The sequence below is a fragment of the Rousettus aegyptiacus genome, unplaced genomic scaffold (genome assembly GCF_014176215.1).
Source record: "Rousettus aegyptiacus isolate mRouAeg1 unplaced genomic scaffold, mRouAeg1.p scaffold_m13_p_4, whole genome shotgun sequence".
Lineage (NCBI taxonomy): Eukaryota > Metazoa > Chordata > Mammalia > Chiroptera > Pteropodidae > Rousettus > Rousettus aegyptiacus.
This window is the reverse complement of record NW_023416307.1, coordinates 105,599,373-105,619,556: the sequence shown is the minus strand read 5'-3', so window position 1 is coordinate 105,619,556 and position 20,184 is coordinate 105,599,373.

Below are 20,184 nucleotides of genomic sequence, written 5' to 3'. Positions count from 1 at the left end.
TCTTTGAAAATCATATGTGGATATAAAAAGAAACACTGTCTGTGAACAGAATAGTAGTAATAATTGTCTTTCCAAAACAGAGTTAATAGAACAGGAGGACTTCCAATGCAGAAAAGAGCAACACAAGTGTTGTCATTTGGCTGACATTCCTTCCAGATCAAGTAGAATAAATTTCTAACATCAAGAGTGCCATTTTGTTGTACTCTGCAAATAGCTTTATGCTAAAGTCATGAAAGAGCATAACTAGTTGGGTAAATAAATATCAAAACTTAAAGACAAATGCAAGTGATTTGGAAAATCATTAGGAGTCGTCATCTATAATATCAGTTACCTGGTTAACCATTCTTTATCTTGGCCCATGTAATTAAAAGCTAGCTAGTTTATTTAGTAACCAAGTTCCTAAGCTGACAACCTACAGGCCAAATTTGACCAATGGATATGATTTGTTTAACTTGCATATTTTTCTCCTTGTTGCTTTGTCTTTAAACATTGAACATGACTGTCTTAAATGGAGATCTTGCTCTCCTGTTTGCAACCTTGCCCACAACACTCTCCAATATCTTTCACCTGGGCTGGATGACACCTTTAAGTTACTGGCCTATCCCCTGAAGAGATTTGAGGTTTTGACCCCTGCTATAATTTACAAAATTTCCCTTCAACTCCAGAATTACTTTTCTGTTAGTTCTAACTACCTCATATTTTTTCTTCATTTTACTAGTGAAAGGACAGTTTTTTCCATAAGAATTTTAATTGTTCCTAGGTGAGCGATATAATACTATATGAAACTTCGGGAGGAAATAAGTTTTTCAGAAAAAGTGCAGAATTACCTGTTGTGTGGTTTATAGCATGCCCCAATTTGTCGATCTGTTTTCTATAGGCTTGGAAATTTTGAGCTGATTAAATGAAACATCTTGATTTTAGCCAAATGGGCATATCACCACCAGACATGAATTAACCCAGAGAATACATTAAGTTTTAAGAGGTTCAGAGAGTAGTCTTTTAAGAAAACAAAAAATGAGAAGGCTGAGAGAATGTGAAATGCCCCAAGGCATGTTCATTTTTATTCTGTAATGAATAGGAAATATACTGCAGTTAAAGCAGAATTACTGATTCAGAAACAGCTGGAGATATAGAAACAGAAATTAATTCTACTTACCTAACTCTTAAAACTGGTAAAATGACAAGGGGGGATTGAAAACTGGCACCTAAAGGGAAATGAAATGGTGACATTAAGAATCTGTGACCAGTCATTTGTAGGCCATTCACACACAACCACAGCAAAGCCCGTGAGTGGTCTATTTCACTAATTAGGATAACTGGTGTGGACACTCTGAATCACTGTGAAATCTAAAGTGTGGACACTTTTTAGGAAATGTAGAAATATTGCTTTCGAGGACAAAGATTAACAGCAAATGATTTTCCAAGGACAGCAAGGTTCCACTGGAGCTGCTAAGGGTGAAATCATTTGTAGTTGGCACTTTCATTAGAATGCAGGAGGTGTTGATGTTAAAAGCCAAATATATCTCCTGCTATCTTATTTATGCTGTTTATGTGACCATTTTGTTTAAAGATGATAGAAAACTTTATTTAAGTCCAAGCTCTTTCCTGAGTAACAAATTTCATACCATTGGTTTTCCAGTTGGTACTGAAGTTGTCCCAATGATATTAAAAGTTCTTATTGTTACAATTGGGAAAAGGCTAATATTGAAACAATATATATGCATGTATTTATGTATGAATATGTAAAACTTATACTTGCCATCTTCTATGTTGCTGTAACTTTTTAGATTGAATAGACTGAATTCTAGGAGGCAAATCTAGCCTTCAACTTTCATTTTGTGGTTTTTCTCCTTAAACGTATTAGAAAGTTATGGGCACTGTGACTGGGCCTTTCCTTATTAATAAATTTGCTGGTGACTTTTGAGCTAATAGAGAATTCATCTGGCCACTCTGTTTTACCATCATATATATAAACCTATTTTGGACGGAAGAACTGTGTTCATGTCCAAACCTATTTTAACATTAACTCTTAAACCTGAAAAAAATGGTCTTAATAGAATTTCCAAGTCCAAAGTGCTCATTTAATTTCATACCCAGTGACTTTCAACAGTGAAGGGCCTATGAAAGAAAACACTAATTCAGGATGTCTGCAAATACCTTGGTGTATTTGCTTGGGGTCGACGTAAAAATGGCTTGCTCAGAGATCCTGGATAAGATTGTCTGAGACTCTCTAAGGAAGAAAGAAAAAAACTTCCACCAAGTATCTGCTCAGCACCAGACCTTAAATGATAAGCTCTATGTTTGTAATATGTGAAATGTCACTATTACAGTGAGCTTTTGCCGACCTATTTAAAATTACACCCACTTTTACAATTTCTCTTTAGCTTATATCACTTTGCACTATAAAATTTACACATTTTATTTATTTTTTTTTTTCTGCTGCTGCTAGAATACGAGCTTCACAAGGGTAGGAATTTTGCCTGTTTCTTGCTCCTCTATCTCTGGTTCCTAGAACTGCCTCTATGGCAGGTCATAGATACTCATCGAATCAGTCTTGAAGAAGTGAATGAATGATTGAATATAAATATCTATGGATATAATCTCATGAACTTATGTGCCAATGGACTCTGAATCAGGAATACCTAGGCTGAAACTCTAGCTCTGTCATTTATGAGCTAAGTAGCTTTAGACAAGGGACAATCTTTTTGAGTCTCAGCTCCTTCAACACTGAAAGGCATATAAGGATAGTTCCTTTCACATAAGGTTGTCGTAATGACAAAAAAGAGGCATACCAGGACACCCTTCGGCATAGTCTTTGGCATGCTGTAGTTGTTACAAAATTGTTGGCCTTTCCTAATGCTGTTGTCTTTAATCATAAACCATAAACTAATGCAGAATAATAATTCAATAAATATGCAGAATTCCACGCCTACATTATTTTTCTCCCATATTTTCTAAGAGAGTTCTGATATAGGGCCAGGAAGAAATTGATGGGTGAAGAAGCTGCCTTATACTTGTTCATATGTTACAAATCCCTTTCTTTGGGTTTGGGGAGTAGAAAGAGTGACCCCATAAAGGGCAGTATGCAGCAGCTGGCCTGCCTTCCTCTGAGATGTGTGCTTTGTAAATCGATAGGTCATTTGGGTCTCAGGCTGTTCACTCCGTTACCTTCCTGAAGTCTTAAATAGCTTTAAAAGCAATTATTTTGCTTCTAGCTTTGGGAAGCAGGACATGAAGAAAGGCCCGACTGAGGCAAAGCTCATATTTCAAGGAATGTCAGGAACAGAGATGGATGATGTGCAGATAACAATGGAAATAGATGTAAAATGTAACTTCAGGTAGACTTATGACCAGGCCCACACAAGACTCTCCCCTGCTTCAGAAACCAGAGGAAATGGAGCCATGATGTGCAAACACGAGAACAGAGTTTCAAAAGGAAAGAAGGCTTAACAGCACTCCATATCTGAGGTGCCTGGAAATAATGCTAATGTTGTGGCATTGTGTTACACTAAAGATTTGTGGGCATAGATGCTTCTGCATGATGTCTCTTTTTCTACTTCTTGTTCTCTGCATTTAATTGCTTGGTCAGAATTAACAGTACAGACTACTTTTTAAAAAGTACTTATTTTATGTCTTGAGTGCTTATTTGGTCCTTTCAACAAGCCACTGAAATAGGAAGTATTTATTCATGTGTTCATTTCACAGACAGAGGTTTACAGAGATTGTCACTTTTCTGTGGTTATAAAGCTAATAAATAGCATAGTAAGAATTGGCATCAAGATCTGTCTGACTCCAGCTTCTGCACAGTTAAACACACAGTTCTATACCATAACATCACCAACTAAATTAAGTCCCCTTGTACTTTTTCTCCACAGCATTGAACTTATTTGTAAATAAATATACTACAAGTACATGATTATTTGCCTAAGACCCGATTCAGGAATAAACAACACATATATATTTTTTTTTTTTGCTATTACTGTATTTGCAGCATAGAACATAGATTTGACTTATGACAGCTCAGAAAATATGTGTTGAATATGTGAATAAATACAACTGAGATTTCAGATTAAGATTTAAATTAATTCAGTTTTTTTAAATGAATAAAAACACTCTCAAAACTCATTTATGCAGTGATTTCTCCCCTTCTGAGGATAAAAATCAATATGTAAAAGTTTGTAATAATCCTACTCATAGTTATTCTACAATAATGGGAAATTCAAACAATTGTGCAATTTATCTATTTATTGTTTAACTTTTCCACTGAACAGCTGTCAGTATGTATCCATCTTGTACCCTCTTCTTTTTACTTCTAGTTTCTAGTAGACACTCAACTAATATTTGTGGAGCAACTAATAAAAAATACTGCTGATTAGCATTGCTGATATTTTAATGAAAATTAAAATCCTAGCACCCTTACAACCATATATAAATCTTTTCTACTCAACATGAATTTTGATATTTTCAAAGAGAGTTACTTTGTGACTATAACATTCAAGACACAGCAGAACAATGTCATCCTGACTCAAGGAAGAAACTGTGGTCATGAACCCAGGCTAAAGAGAAAAAGCCTTGCTGTTCTAGTTTGGTTTTCCCAAACAAAGTTGGGAGGTAAGCCACAGCTTCTGACCACGTATTTAAACATTTGGAAAACTGGCTAAAATTACTTACATGTAAACAGCAAGAGATTAATACTGTGCTTGTGAAACTGAATTTAATGAGTTCTATGAGATTTCACCACACAAAAAGCTGAAATGATTGTTCTCAGAAATAAATAAAAGGGAAGTAATGTAAGAATTTATCATATCCTTCATTTATCTTTCTCTTAACAAACAACAACAACAATACAAACACAGACCAAACAAAACAAACAAAAAGCAAAAGAACAAAAGAAGAAGGAAAGAACAGAATGATGATGAAGTATAAGAATGGAGAACTGTTTTATGAAGTAGGAAGAAAGGCATTCTAGTAAAATGAAAGAGAAATACTGAATGAAATACCATGTAAGAATGAAGGATTGGTAAGAGACTGGATAGAGAAGAAGAATCAAACTCCTAGCTCATGAGTCTAATGCTACAATAATTCAATTCTAATTATACATGAGTCTCATCTCTACTATTTGTTTAATTTTATTCTCCTCTGCAAATGCAGAGACAGCTGTTCCCCTTTTGACACAACTATCTTTGTCTAGAAACATTTGAAATGTTCCTTTGAAAGGTTTGCAAAACTTACAAGAAGTCCAAACATAGTAAATGACAGATCTTTTGGATTTTAGAAAAGGAAAGCACTTCTCAGTGCTTGAATAGGGGCTTTGAATCTAAAAGCCAAAAGATCAGGGATGACAGAATAAAACACTTTAGGATTCAGTGTAGGATGAATTGCAGCACATATTTGATATCAGAAGTCAACAATCTGATCATTAGTTTAATCATACTATGAGTGAAAAATTGACTAAATCGTCAATTCATTGGCTGACCAGCAACCAATCTGACTGTGATTATTGAGAGTTTTAAGGTATTCAGAATCTATAGTCAATTGTTGATGGGCACTGGAACATAAAATCAAGTAGATGAAGGAGTAGTGGTCAGGTTGGCCATGTTAGTCAAGAGACAGAAAGAGAAGATTGAGGAAGTTAGTCAAGAGAGAGAAAAGACCAAAAGACTCAAAGGGAAAAGACCATAAAGGAGACAGACTAAATTTGTGGCCTCAGAGAGATAGAAGTATCTTCCATTCTTATTAATTTTCCACCTCTTGTCTCATGAAGACTAAGTATTTAAATTTGTGACAAACAAGCAATGGCCGATATTATTGTTGAGCACATATCTAAGACATTATATATACATTGTTTCATTTCATCCTCTTATAACACTATGAAGAACTATTATGCCCATATCACAGAGGACAAGACAGGCTTAAAGAGATTAAATACTTTTCCCATATAAATCTCATGATTAGTAACTAGTAGTGATAGGATTAAAAGCCAGTTTGGTCTGATTCTACAGCTGCATTCTTAAACCCAACTCTACACTGCTGATTGTATCCTTAAGTTACCTTCTTTTCTTGAACAAGCTTTAGTGTTTCTTTCTAGACAAAGCAGCCTGTTCCTTAATTAAGCAGAAATATAAAATTCAAGACATTAAGTGAGAAGGGAATCCTTGCTAGATTCTGAGATTATGGCAAGGAGGCAATTCTGTGGCTTAAAACTCCATTACCAACTATGGGGACAGTAAAAAGATCAGTGGTTGCCAATGGTGCTGGGCAGAAGGGATAAACAGATGGAACACAAAAATTTTTAGGTTGGAAAAAACTATTCTGTGTGATACTGCAATGATGGATACATGTCATTATACATTTGTCAAACACATAGAATGTACAACATCAAAGATGAACCCTAATGTAAACTATGGACTTGGGGGGATAATGGTATGTCAATGTTGGCTCATCGATTGTAGCAAATATAGAACTCCAGTAGAGGATGTTGATAATGGGGGAGGTTGTGGATGTGCAGTGACAGGGGGTATACAGGAATTCTTTATACTTCCTATTCCATTTTGCTGTGAACCTAAAACTGCTCTAAAAATAGTTTATTAATTTTAAAAATTACTTTTGGGTATAAGGATTCTGTTTTTTAATATTATTTTTCTACTTTACTTTTCTCATTTTTAGGTTTTTACATTACACAAGTTGATTTGTATGAAACACTTCTTACTAAACTTGGTGTTCTGTTGTTCTCACAAGTGTTCTGACACTTAAAAAAGATATGAAGTACTTTAATGTAATTTTTTTAACTGGGTAGGAGAAAGACAGAGAGATGCTTTCAATAATAAAACATATGAAGCTGAGGAAGTTCAATACTGATGTTTACTAGCAAGTAAATGTCAGAGGCCATTTACATTTGCCCAGTGCTTTGCATGTATATCTTTAAAGCTGTTCAGATGCATTAGATGAACACAGCATGACAATGATCATACTCTGCTCTGTATTTCACTTCTGTACATTGGATTGCCTGAATATAAATGAAAGCCAGAGTGTTCATTCAAATGTAGTACTAGGTGTGCTTTTTGAATAAACCATCTAAAGAAAAGTTCCTTTCCACACATTAGATTCCCTACCTCTTTTCTTTGGCCACGTAGGATTTTGGTTGTAGAGAAGTGAAGAGAAATTTGAAGGAAGGGAATGAACTGATTTGGACCTGAGGTAGTCATTGACTAGCTGTGTGACACTGGGGCATGCACTCACCTTATGAAATTGAAAGCCTTATTATTTACATGACAAGGTTAGTAAGGTAATACAGTCATACCCCCTTATTTGTAGAAAATGCATTTTAAGAACCCCAGTGGATGCCCGAAATTGTGTATAATACCAAACCCTATATAGGCTATGCTTTGTCCTATTCTTATACCTTTTCACTTAAAAAGAGCACTTTACCACTTCACTTTGGCATATCTGAATTGTCAGCATCACTACTCTTGTGCTTTGGGGCCATAATTAAGGATAATAAGGGTTACTTGAACACAAACACTATGGTATTGTTAAAGTAGATCTGATAACCAAGACAGCTACCAAGTGACTAATGGTTAAGTAATGTATACAGTGTGAATATACTAGACAAAGGTGGGATTCATGTACCGGGTAGAACCTGAGTGGGAAGTCTCAATATTTCATCATACTACTCAGAATGGTGCACAATTTAAAACTTATGAATTGTTTATTTCTGAAATTTTCCACTTAACATTTTTGGACTATGGTAACTGAAATCAAGGAAAGCAAAACTGCAGATAAGGAGAAACTACTAAAAGAAGACCGTGATTGGATAGAGATATCATGGATTATCATTAGCATCTTTGAATGTTTGTGGAATTTATTGGATGATGTTAAGAATTACTTCAAGGAAGAGCTGCTTTAAACTCCACATCAGTTGAAGGAAAATATGTAGATATTTACTCTGTGCACAACACTTGTTTTCTCATGTGATAATCTTCACAATCTTACAGTCACACTTTAAGTTTGGGTCTTTGGATTCACAAAATTACTGAAGATGCAGGACACCAAGATCTGAGGGTGATTGTAATAAGGAGTTACCCACTCTCTCCCTGCCTCAGAATCTTCAGCCTTAGGCCCCTGTGCGGATGTGGAACAAGTTTACTCAGCAAAGGGAGGATGAGAGAGAAGCCACTTGCTATTGTTGCATTGCTGCTGGGTCCTGGCCAACATAAGCAGATGCTGACTGGGAGGAAAGCGGAGGTGCTTTCTCTCTTTAACTGGGTATAAATGGTAGGTTCCTTGTCCCAATCTTACATTCTTTTGTTTGTAACATCAGAGGCAAGTTTTTCACATTTAGAGATACATAAAGATTAAAATGAAGAAAAATCCATTTTGCAAAAGAATAATCTTTAAACAAATGAGACTTTCAACAGAGAATATGTAGGTATTCAATGTTCTCCTGCCTGGCAGGTGAACAGTCTATTTCTAAGACGGGATTCCCAGTTTGAGAACATTTGTCATAATTTGTGATCATCAGCTTCTCATAAAAGAAAACAAAATCATAAAGCCAAGCCAGGGTGTCTCAAAACCAAAGTAGAGACTTTTCCAGAATCAGAGGGCTATGGGTACATGGAGCTGAGGAACAAATGCCAGAAGTCACACCTGAAGAGATGACTGAGATCATCTCCAAAATAGAACCACTCTGTGGAGAGTGGCCATCAAGGCATAGTGATAGAGTTGGTAGAGAAACCCAGAGATGAATAAAGGAATCACAGTGGTCAGAGGAGTATCTACGGCATCTACAAGAACCTGTGCAGTTCTGCAGATACTTTGGCATTAAAAGGTGCCAACGTAGAGGAGTGGAGAAAGCTAAAGACATCATTTGGCACTTAGTGTCTGTGGAAGAGGTAATAAATAGAGGCATAAGGTCCAATGAGAAATAGGCATAAAGAGTAACTAAGACTAGAGAGACCATAGAATTTGTCATCCAAGCAAGGCAAGGGGAATTTTGGGAGTGAAAGCAAGCACTCTTACTAATTATACAGTCATAACTGTATAACTGGATTGTCTTGGGCAACTTGGGACCTATGGGTGCTCTATCAAAAGCAAAGAATTGGCCCTCATCAAGCCATTGAGACCAAGAGTTAGGATTTTGGGGTCAACTGTCCTAATTCAGACACAAACACTAACTACTTACCAACTGTGGGCAGGTTGTTTCACTTCTCTGCTTTCTCACTTGTAATAACAGTAGCTGCATAATAGAATTGTGCATGGGATTAAAGGAGTTAGTTTAAAAAGCTGAGCACAGTGCCTGGCATGTAGAAGTCACTCAGTAACAACAACATTATTATCTTCATAAGTTTAGTAAGCACTTTCCTACATATATATATGGTACCTGAAACTCCAACTGAGAATTGTTTAATTCAAATGGTTGGGAGAAGGGGAATGAAGAAGATAGAGGAAAAGAGAAAGTATCAAAAATTTTCCTAGAAAAAAGGTGATGGAACACTTCATGAATTATGACAAACAAAAATCTCATTAATTCCAATCTCATAAAAAAAATGTTTTTAATTGCATGACTACTTAAGTGTGTAGTAAATTTATCAATGTAAAATTTATGATCATGTTTGTAAGTATAAATGTACAATAATAGTATAATGGGAAAAATTAAACTCTAGGAGAAAAAAGTTTATGCCTTGTGGAATCAGCATTTCAACATTCATACTTCAGTGTTCAACCATTTTATTAACGCAGGTACCTTTAAATGATGAGGCAACCCTTTACCTGGTCACAGAGTGCAGGAAATACAGGAAATTTTCCCCTTTCATTTTGGCATTTCAGGAACTCAGTCTGATTTCCCACCATTTTTATTAATTTGTCTCTTCAATTTATTGACTCTGATAACACTAGTCAAAATTCAGCCCTAATGATAGGTAGCATTTATGTACCAAATGGAATGCTAGATACTTTATGCAAATTATTTCAGTGAGTCTATGATGTTGGGACTATAGCATCCCCATTTTACAGACTGCCCGAGTGGTATAGTAAGTCACTCTAGGTCACTGAGCTAGAAATCAATTATAATTTGGTCTGAAACCAAACTCAGTCTCCTAAATCCTACCACCGTAATTGGACTATATAATCAACTGCAGCCTTTGTGTCGACTTACTCATTATGAGCAACCCTAGATAGACCTATACATTCACGTTTTAACTATTTTTCTCCTTGACCAGTATTTCTGGAATTATAAACGTATATCTCTCTCCAACTTTGTAATGCCCTTAAGTGATATACTCCTCCCCCACCAGATCTTACTATCAAAGGTTTTCTTAAAATCTGCTGTTCCCTCTACCAATCATTCCCCTGCTTGTAGAATGTTGCCTCCCTGGCCACAGAAAAAAGATATCTGTTTATTTATTTATTTTTTAATCATTCTCCTTACAATCTCAGCTTAAGGGGATACAGGTAAAAACAAGAAAAGGAGTCTGCTGAAAAGACAAAGTTCTTGGCTCTAAATTAAAAACAATTCTGAACTCCAAATCTGAAAAATATGCAAATGATTTCTGGGAGGCACTTGGAAAAGAGCTTGCTTCATACAGCAACATATCAACCTCTTAGCATTGGAGGTTTACAGATCCATGCTGTTCTGGTCATGAAAGGCATGTTTTTGAGGGTACATCTGTAGCAATTTATGACTACTTCAAAATCAGCACTTGCGAATTTCATCTATGTTTATGTGTTTTAGGAGGCATATAAAATAATCCAAAATGAGATGATATGTGTAAGTTAGTGAAAAGTTAAAAGCCACTTATAAATGTAAATATTGTTATTATTGGAAGAATGTTAATTGTTTATTACATGTCAATCTCTTATACATACTCTCCTGGAGAAATGGGTTATGGTTTTAAAACTATCCAGTAAAACTAACTTTAAGTGAAACACAGACAAACATTATTTTCATATTTCTTATTTTCATTCTCTGAATGTTGACATATTTCAAATCAGTGAGTGAATCCATATGGTGCTCAAATGAAACAGTGTGGTCTCTCTCCAGAGCACTGCCCCCCAGTTATCTGTAACACAGCTCACTAGGACAAGAAATTTAGAAAATAACTCTTTATTATTATATGTACAACCTTTTCAGCACAGACCCCACTAATTTGAACATTTCAATTATTCAGTTGAATCTGTACTGAAGTTTTTCTTTTTGCCCTCTCTGATGAAACTAGCTATTAAGCAAATGAAAGTATAAATAAAATAAGAGTTCAGAGTAGAAAGTTAAAACTACTTTTTTAAGTTTTGAATACATCCTCATGTAAAAGTTCAAGAAATATAATGATTAAATCTAGTTAATCATATAGTACCTAAACTTTTATATCCCTTTAAAAGAATTTTTATTGGCTGCCCATAGGTTTACAATGCTCATGTTCAATTAATCAATTTGCCTTCAAATAAAATTATACTGTCATATAGTATGCAAGATGGCATTTAAATTGCTTTCCTTATCTAATAGATGGAAGTGAAAATATAATTTGAGTTATAATGCTCTACACTTCAGTTTATTTTCATTAATTCAAATTGACCACTTACTTTTCCTCCATTTATCTTAGATTACTCTTAGATTCTGGGGTACTAGAAATGTTCTATGTCTTGATTTCAGTAATAGTTACATGAGTGAATACGTATGTAAAAATTCATTATGCACTTTATTATACATATGCTATACCTCAATTTTAGAAATGTGATGTACAGTCTAAATCTTCATCATTGTTCTCCCAGAAGGTAGTGCCACATTATAGAAAATATGGACAGGGCATATTTGGAAGGCTGTCTGAGTTTCCTGTATCAACACTCAGAGCTCAAGAGACTGAGACTCTATTGAACAGTTATCATCACTGTAATCCTAGAATGCCTTTTAATCCTAGCCAGCCACTTTATGGATGCTGTTTATTGCTCAAAAATTCCAGAGTCACATCAAGGAAGAGGTATCATAACCAGCGAAACAAAAACCTACATCCCACATTGCAACTGGAGGATAGTGACAGATATTTTGTATTCCAGTTAGGTATGAATAATGCCATCTAATTAATGATGGGAAATCCCACCAAATTGAGAATCATTCACATTTACTTATTCATTGAGTATGTACTGCATGTTCATTATGTGCCAAACTTTGTGCAAGAATACACAGTCATTACTCCTGAGAGCTCCCTATCTTTGGGAATATACAAGAAATTACAACTCAGCAACATGGTAAATGTATGACAAAGATAATTGCACAATACCATCACAGGGAAGAAATGCTGCTCTCCTCAACCTGGATAACAGCAAAGGGCTATGGATACAAAAGTCTTCTTGGAGAATATGAAACACGATAATTGGAAATACTCTACCGATTCAGTGCCAAAATTCTTAATTTCTGTCTCCTTCCCTTTCTAAACATATTCCTCTCTTGTTGGACTTAGCTTAGTTACACCATTATTCTAAAGTAATAAACCTAGAAGTCATGCAAAGGAGCATAAAGAATTATTTAGGATTGGTAGAAATAGTTATATTTTCATTTGGTGGTGGTGGTTTCACAGGTATATATACCTGTTTACACTTGTCTAGTTGAATAAAGTTTAATCAATAATTAAATTTGATTAAAAATTTGTTACCCTCAATTAACTCTTTTATCTCATCCCATACTTATCCATAAGTGCAAACCATTTTATACCTAAAAAACTCCAATCCATTCACTCCTCTTTATCACTACCACTTTTGTCCAAACTGCCACCACATGTGGTCTGGAAGACTGTGGTAGCCTTATGACGGGTCTTCTGCCTCTATCCTTGTTCTCTATAATCCATTCTCTATGTCTGTTTATAATGTAAATCTAATCATCTTATCCCTTTGCTTTAAACTCTCAAAGAGTTTTCAACCACACTTAGAATAAAAATTGCTACATGAACAATTCTCAAACGTTTTGGTCTCAGGAATCCCTTACACTCCTAAAAATTGCTGAGAAACAGAGAGCTGGGTTATATCTATTGCAAATTACCATGTCGTAAATTAAAACTGAGATAACTTTATGCTTCTTTTAATATAATTTTTAGTGGTTGCCCTAGAATTTACAATATATATCTTTAGTCTACCTTCAAATAATATTATATGCTTCACATGATATACAAGAAATTTAAAACAATAGTCTTCTAGTTCTCCTCTCTTATATATTTTAATCACATACACGCTATAAATACAAAATATTTTATTACCTGATTTAGACAGTAAGTTCTTTTAGAGCAATTGAAAGTAAAAATATAAAAATAAAACTATATTTACCTTTACTAATGTCATTTCTAGTGCTCTTTATTTCTTCATATAGATTCAAGTTTTTATTATATTATATTCTCCTGCCTGAAAAACTTCATTTAACATTTAACATTTTTTAGTAGAACAAATCTGCTGGTAATAAATATCTGTTTTTATTTGACTGAAATATCTTTCATTTTGAAAGATATTTTTGCTGGGTATAGTTTTCTGGGTTGACTTTTTTTCCAGTGCTTTAAAGATGTTACTCTATTGTCTTCTGGCTTACAGTCTTGATGAAGAGTCTCTTGTAATTTTTAACTTTGTTCCTGTTTATGTAGTATTTCTTTCTTTTTTTTTTGATACCTCTTAAAGATTTTATCTTTGATTTTTAGAAGTTCGAATATCATGTGTCCAGGTTTTTGTTTTTGTTTTATTGATTTTTGTTTTTTAATCAAGTTTTTTGTTTGTTTTCTAAGCTTCATAGATCTGTAGTTTGGCATCCTTCATTATTTTTAGAAAATTCTTTACTGTATATTTCAAATATTGCTCCTTTCATGTTCTTTATCTCTTTTCTTTGTAAGCTTCCAATCATATGTATGTTAAATTGTTTGATATTATTCCACAACTCTCAGATGCTTGTTTCTTTTTTCTATTTGCTTCAGACTAGGTAATTTCTATTGACCTATTTTCAATTTCACTGATTCTTTCCATAAATGTATTGAGCCTACTAACAGGCTTGTCAATGGCATTATTATCTCTGTTTTTAATTAATAGCATTTTCATTAATTATTTTCTATAATCTCCATCTTTCTGCTGAAAGCCATCACATATATATTGTATGCTGTCCATAGTCTCTCTAAAACCTTAAGCATATTAGTCATGTTTATTTTAAATTCCTTGTCTGATAGTTCAACTGAAGGACTTTGTTGGGGCCTTATGCTTCCCCATAGAGGTGTTGTTCCCCTCTTCTAGGCCTGCAACCACCAGCCAGGTTTACTTTGGACTTTCATTCTACCTCCAATCTTTCTCAAGAGAACCCAGTGAGGATCATGAAAAAGAGCCTGTAAGTGGGTGTCAAGTCCCCTTGAGTCTGGGGCTCCCAAGGATTCTTTACTTTCATATTAGCCATGTTCAGCCTTTAGCTCATTCATTAAAATTTTAGCTGAAATTTTTCTTATTATGTTGTATGGATCATGTACCATCTTTTCTTGGAGGCATGTGTCTTACCTTAGAATTCTGATTAGTTGTTTGCCCTGAGACCTCAGAAGTTTTAGGGATTCAAGAAAGGTTATATGTATCCTCTGGAAAACTCTAACATATGTTTATGGGAAAATAAAAGTTAAAAGGGCAAATAACATTTAGTATTATTATAAAAATAATTTTAATGTTCTGGACTCTGAAAAGTTTTAGGAATTTCCAGTTGAGTCTTTGAGGCCTGTTGTCCTACATGATCCAATCTTCACCCACCTTTCTGATGTTATCACTTAACACCATCCCACTTTACTTACTACACTCAGCAATGTTGCTCTTTCAATTCAGCCTGCACACCAAGCTCTCTGCTGACCTATATTTTTGGCCCTCATTATTTCCTCCACATAGAATGCTATTCCCTGGTTCTTTGAATGATTGATTCATTATTTTCCAAATTTCAGCTTGAAAGTTGTTCTTTTAAGAGGTCTTCCATACCTACGCTAAGATGTTTTGTATCACATCATGCTATTTATTTTCTTCTTTAAAAAATATATTTTATTTTTAATATATTTGTTTATTTTCTTATTTTCTAAATTTTTTCAATTTCTCGGCTTGTTTACTATAGTATCTAGAGTACCTAAAACAGCATTGTTTTATAATCACCCTTCATAATGTATGTGAATGATGTCTTAGACTATCTTAATGACCAAATTGTATCAATCATTATCATGCTAATTGTTCCATTTAAAATTATTAAAAACAACAGTAACAACAAAGAGATTTCCCTGGCATTGTTTCACTCGCCAGGTATAGTTAGTATATAGGTGAAAATGCTCTTTGAGCTAAATTGGATTTTAATCTAGGCCCAGTTGAACTCACTTCAGAGACAGGCTTAGCCACCAGAGACATGGAAGCATGGCTGAGAATCTAAAATATGATTTCAACACATGATAAAGCAAGGCTGTTTCAACAGTGTGGGAGGTGCAATCCCCTGAACAGCCAACACTGGCTTTCCTTATCACATTAGCTGGCAAACCATTGTTTTCTTTTCAATAATCTTGGTTTACCATCCTTAGGCAATGTGAAAAACTTCGAGCTAGAGGTTAGTGGAAATCCCCGGGTTTCAATTCTGTTCTGCTTGTATCTCCAAAATGATATTTTCATAAATAAATATGTTTGGAGTTAATGTGGATCCCAGAACTTGGCAAAAACAAAAAACAAAACAAAACAAAACAAAAAAAAACAACCTTGATTAGGAATCTGATTAATCTCATGGTACTTTTTCTCCTTATGGAAGACTGGAAAACTGAAAGAAAAAAAAAAGCATGGTTCTTTTATAATTTGGATTTTTTTGGCAAGAGATTAAATGCTGGTAATTTGGAGTTTATTTTTCACAAATTAAATGGACGTTTTAAAAATAAATTCTCACTCAAGCCTCCTAATATAATTGATCACCTTTTTTCAGTTGTCTGATTTTAAATGTATGTTACTATGTGGTTGACTCTTTTCTCTAAGGCTTTGATAGGGCACATACAGAGAAAAAGACAACAATAACAAAGATAGTGATCCATGCTAGTTTTTAATGATCTGAAAAGTTTCTAACTCAGACCTAGAGAAAAGATATGATATGGTGGAGAATAAAAAATATGGGGCCAACAATCTAACTCATGTTTTTATATATATATATATGTATATATTTCTGCATGTGTATTAATTCAATAGACATCATTGAGCCCCTGTCATATGACAGGTGCTATGCTAGTGAATAATGGAACACATAGATATGCTTTCTTCTTTAATAGATTTCAGAGTCTAGGGGGAAAAAAATGAGGATATAATTATATATGCAAATGTTAATGTAAAATAGAATGTGCTATGAGGAAAATGAACAATTGTTATATAAGACACAAATTCAGAGGAGAAACTAATAATGAAGATGAAAATTTGGAGGGAATCAACATAGAGGTGTTTTCTTAATGCTATGATGAGAAGATCTGTGACCTAGGGTGGGAGAATAAATACAAGACAGAAGAAACCAAAGAACGCTATAATTTAGAGTGTGGCTCAGAGGTGGAGAGCAAGTAAATAAGGTTAATTAAAAGACATAAGAAAAAAATCATGAAGGAGCCATCCCACAGACAGCTAGTCAACAGTTTCAACAAGTGGATATTAGTGTCAAACACTGTGCGGAGGTCCAATGAAATGAGTCCCTAGAATGGATGTCGTTTGAATTAGATGACAAGGAAGTCACCAGAGACCTCAATAAGATTATTTATTGGTGCAAAAGAAGCAGAAACTAGATCATAGCAAGTTGGAAAATAATGGAGATTATCTGGACCAAGCTGATGGACTGAATATACATCTAATTCACTTCTCCCAAAACTTCAGTAAGACTACAATAAAAGGATTATTTTTAAAGACAAAAACCAACAAGGATGGAAAAAACAGGAGATAAGACAAAAACAACAAAATTTTGAAATCTTGAAAGTGGACAGATAAATGGTAAATGGCTTAGCAGACTCAGGAGAGATAAATTATAAGCTAGTCACAAGGAAACCTGAGCACAAATTAATTTATACTACAGAGTCCTCAACAAACACAGGAATTATCAACAGCTGGTAACTCAAGAACTGAGTGATTAGGAAGTTTACTAAAATGAAAAGGACCAGGCGAAAGTTGTTTGAAAAACAGATTCCTAGATCCCCTTCTCCATTTCACCTTGTTGGGTGAAATGGTCCCTTCCCTATTCCTTCCCTACCCCACAGAACTCTAAAGGTTTTTTTCTCTATAGAAAACAGTTCTCTTTATGTAGTTAAGAAAGTGAATGCTGTATTGAAAACGAGATAGATTAAATGACCATATTAAATGCTAAATACAGAGACCCCATATTTGTTTTCCCATTTGGATCCAAGATCACTGAGATTCAGACTCTGTTCCTTGAGTCAGGAGATAGGAAGACTCTTCTTCCCTTGGGAGCATGCTCAAATCAAAAGAAAAGGATCTAAAGATAATTACTTTGAGGGTTCATCCTAAAATGAGCCACCTGGAAGCTCTGAAGTAGAGCTCAAACTTGACAAGCCTTACTAACTCACTCAGGTCATTACATCAGTTCAGTTCCCATCACTCTTAATGATGAGCATATATGCTCCAGAATTGCCATGTGGAAGAACATCTCTAACATGAAAGACAGAAATCATTAAAATACATAGGAAAAAAAGTAACTTGTAGAAAACAGACACTATGCAGAAGCAGTCTTTAAAAAATTACCATTTTAATGCCTTTCAAATGGTAAAAGATATTTCTTCCATAAGCAAAGTAAGATGCTCTTGAAAATTAAATATATGATTACAGAAATGAAAAATTATATGGAAGAATTAGAAGATAAAATTAAGGAACTCACTCAGAAAAAAATTTTAAAAATTTTTTAAATAAATAAATAATAAATAAATAAGGAAACCAAAAGAGGAAAAAATCAGCAAATTAGAAAAAAAATCCAGAAAGTACAACTTCCAAGAAATAGGAGTGCCATAAACAAAGGAAAGAACACACAGTAGACATAATCAACAAAATAACTCAATGTTTCCTGAAGGATATTAGTAACTAGACTGAAAGGGCTGACCGAGCACCCAAAATAAAAGATGACGATAAATACCTCACTGCAGATGAAGATAAGAGTTAATCTATAAAATTTCAGAGAGAAAGAAAAAATAATAATAGGTCAGAAACAAAGAATCAGAAATCAGAATAGCTTTGAATTTCCCAACCCAGCACAGGAAGCAAGGAAAATGATTTTCAGCCTGGCCCTGCACTCAGTTAATCAATATATCCAGTTGAGGGTAGTTGGATCACTGTTATATACACATATCCTCCGAAAAAGTACCTCCTATTAACATTTCTTTAAAAACTGCTGAAAAATTAGTTTCATCAAAATGAGAAGATAAACTAAGAAAGAAGAAATGGGTAGAGGAGACTCAATCACAGAAGAGAGGCAAAGGGAAAATTTCCGACATGGCAGTGATTGGAGATCCCAGAGTGACAGCCTTGTACCAGTCATAGAAGGCTGTGAGTTCAGGTTGGATCAGCATGGTTGTGGAAACAGAAATCCTGAGGCTTCCATCACCATGATACCTGCTATAGTTTATCCTAACTGAAGGATAGAATGCCCCAGATTCTTAACTGTCTGTGGCCAGCATTAAGAAATATGCAAATGAGTTTCTGCTCTTCCTTCTGTCCTTGCTGCCTGAATCAATCAAGGACATTTCACCATACAAAACAATTCTTCTTTGACATATTCCTCAAAGAGAAGTCATGGTTCACATAAAAGTAGAATATACAGAGTAGCCCAAATCTTTTGACCATATATCTGCTGATGTCAGAACCTATTTCAAGTGCCCCAACTTTGGGGAGCCCTATGTTTTACTGGACCTCTTCTGCCCTTGCTTACTTCTTAAGAAGAAACTCTTAAAATGTTCAAGAAAGTTGAAGCCAGACTACAACTAAGAAATGTTGTTGAGCTTCTCTTCCAGAGTCCTTTCTCTAATAATGAAAATATTGTCCTTTTCTTTCATAGCCAAGCTTGTGTTTCCTTCTTAAGGTTTTCGAAACTAAACAGCAGGTTAATACCTATAAAGATGGAGAAGAGGATGATTAACATAAATGTTGTATTATGCTTATTTTGGGAGTAGGAAATGGGGGTCTTAATTAAGGAAGGATACAAAAGAAGATTCTAAAATATAGGTAGTATCTATTTCGTAAGTTAAGCAAATGGGTTTATGGACATTAATGTTATTTTATCCTTAAAACTGCATAAATTAATTTCTCTTTTCTCTCTGTACTTCTCTGTCTCTCTCTGTCTCTGTCTCTCTCTGTCTCTTTCTGTCTGTCTGTCTCTGTCTCTATCTCTCTCTCTTTCATGCTTACAATGTACCAAACATTGTTCTATATGCTTAATATGAATTAACTCCTGTAATCTTCGCAATAGCCCTAAGTAGCAGGTATCATCAATGTCCTCATTTTATAACAGGGGAAACTAAGTCAGAGAATAGTTAGTAAGTTGTCCAAAGTCACACAGCTGTCATTCAAACTAAGCCAATTTGTTCTAGAACCCAAACTCTTAACCACTATTATGAGACTTTGAACTTGCAGAACTGTAAAATAAAAATTTTGCTGTTTTAAGCCACTAAATTTATCTTTGCTTGTTATATCACCAATAGAAAATGAATGCAACTACACTATCCCATACCCATTCAAATCACAAGCACAATTCTCTACATATAATAAACTTTGAAATGTAAAAGTCGAATGAATATATATTTGTCGAATTTACTATAACTACCAAAAAAGACTTTAAGAATACAGAAAATACAAAAATATAGTTATCATTAGGAAAAATCACAGAAATATGACTTTCAAAGAAGTGGCAAGGGCACCAGTTGTAGAAACCAGAGACTTTGATTCTAGACCTCCTTTTGTCTAGAAATGTCTTCATGACTTAACCACATTTCTATTTTCTCTGAGCTTCAGCTTCTATGTTAAATGAGTGAGTTGGACCAGGTCATCTTGTAATTCTCTTTAATATTAGAATGTGTTTCTAAATATACTTTTCTATTTTTTCATTTATTTGGATCAAATAGTAATATGCCCAATATTTCCTCTCTTAAAGCCAAGATATATGATCACCGCAGTGCTAATAATAAGACTCATGATGAAATTTACAAG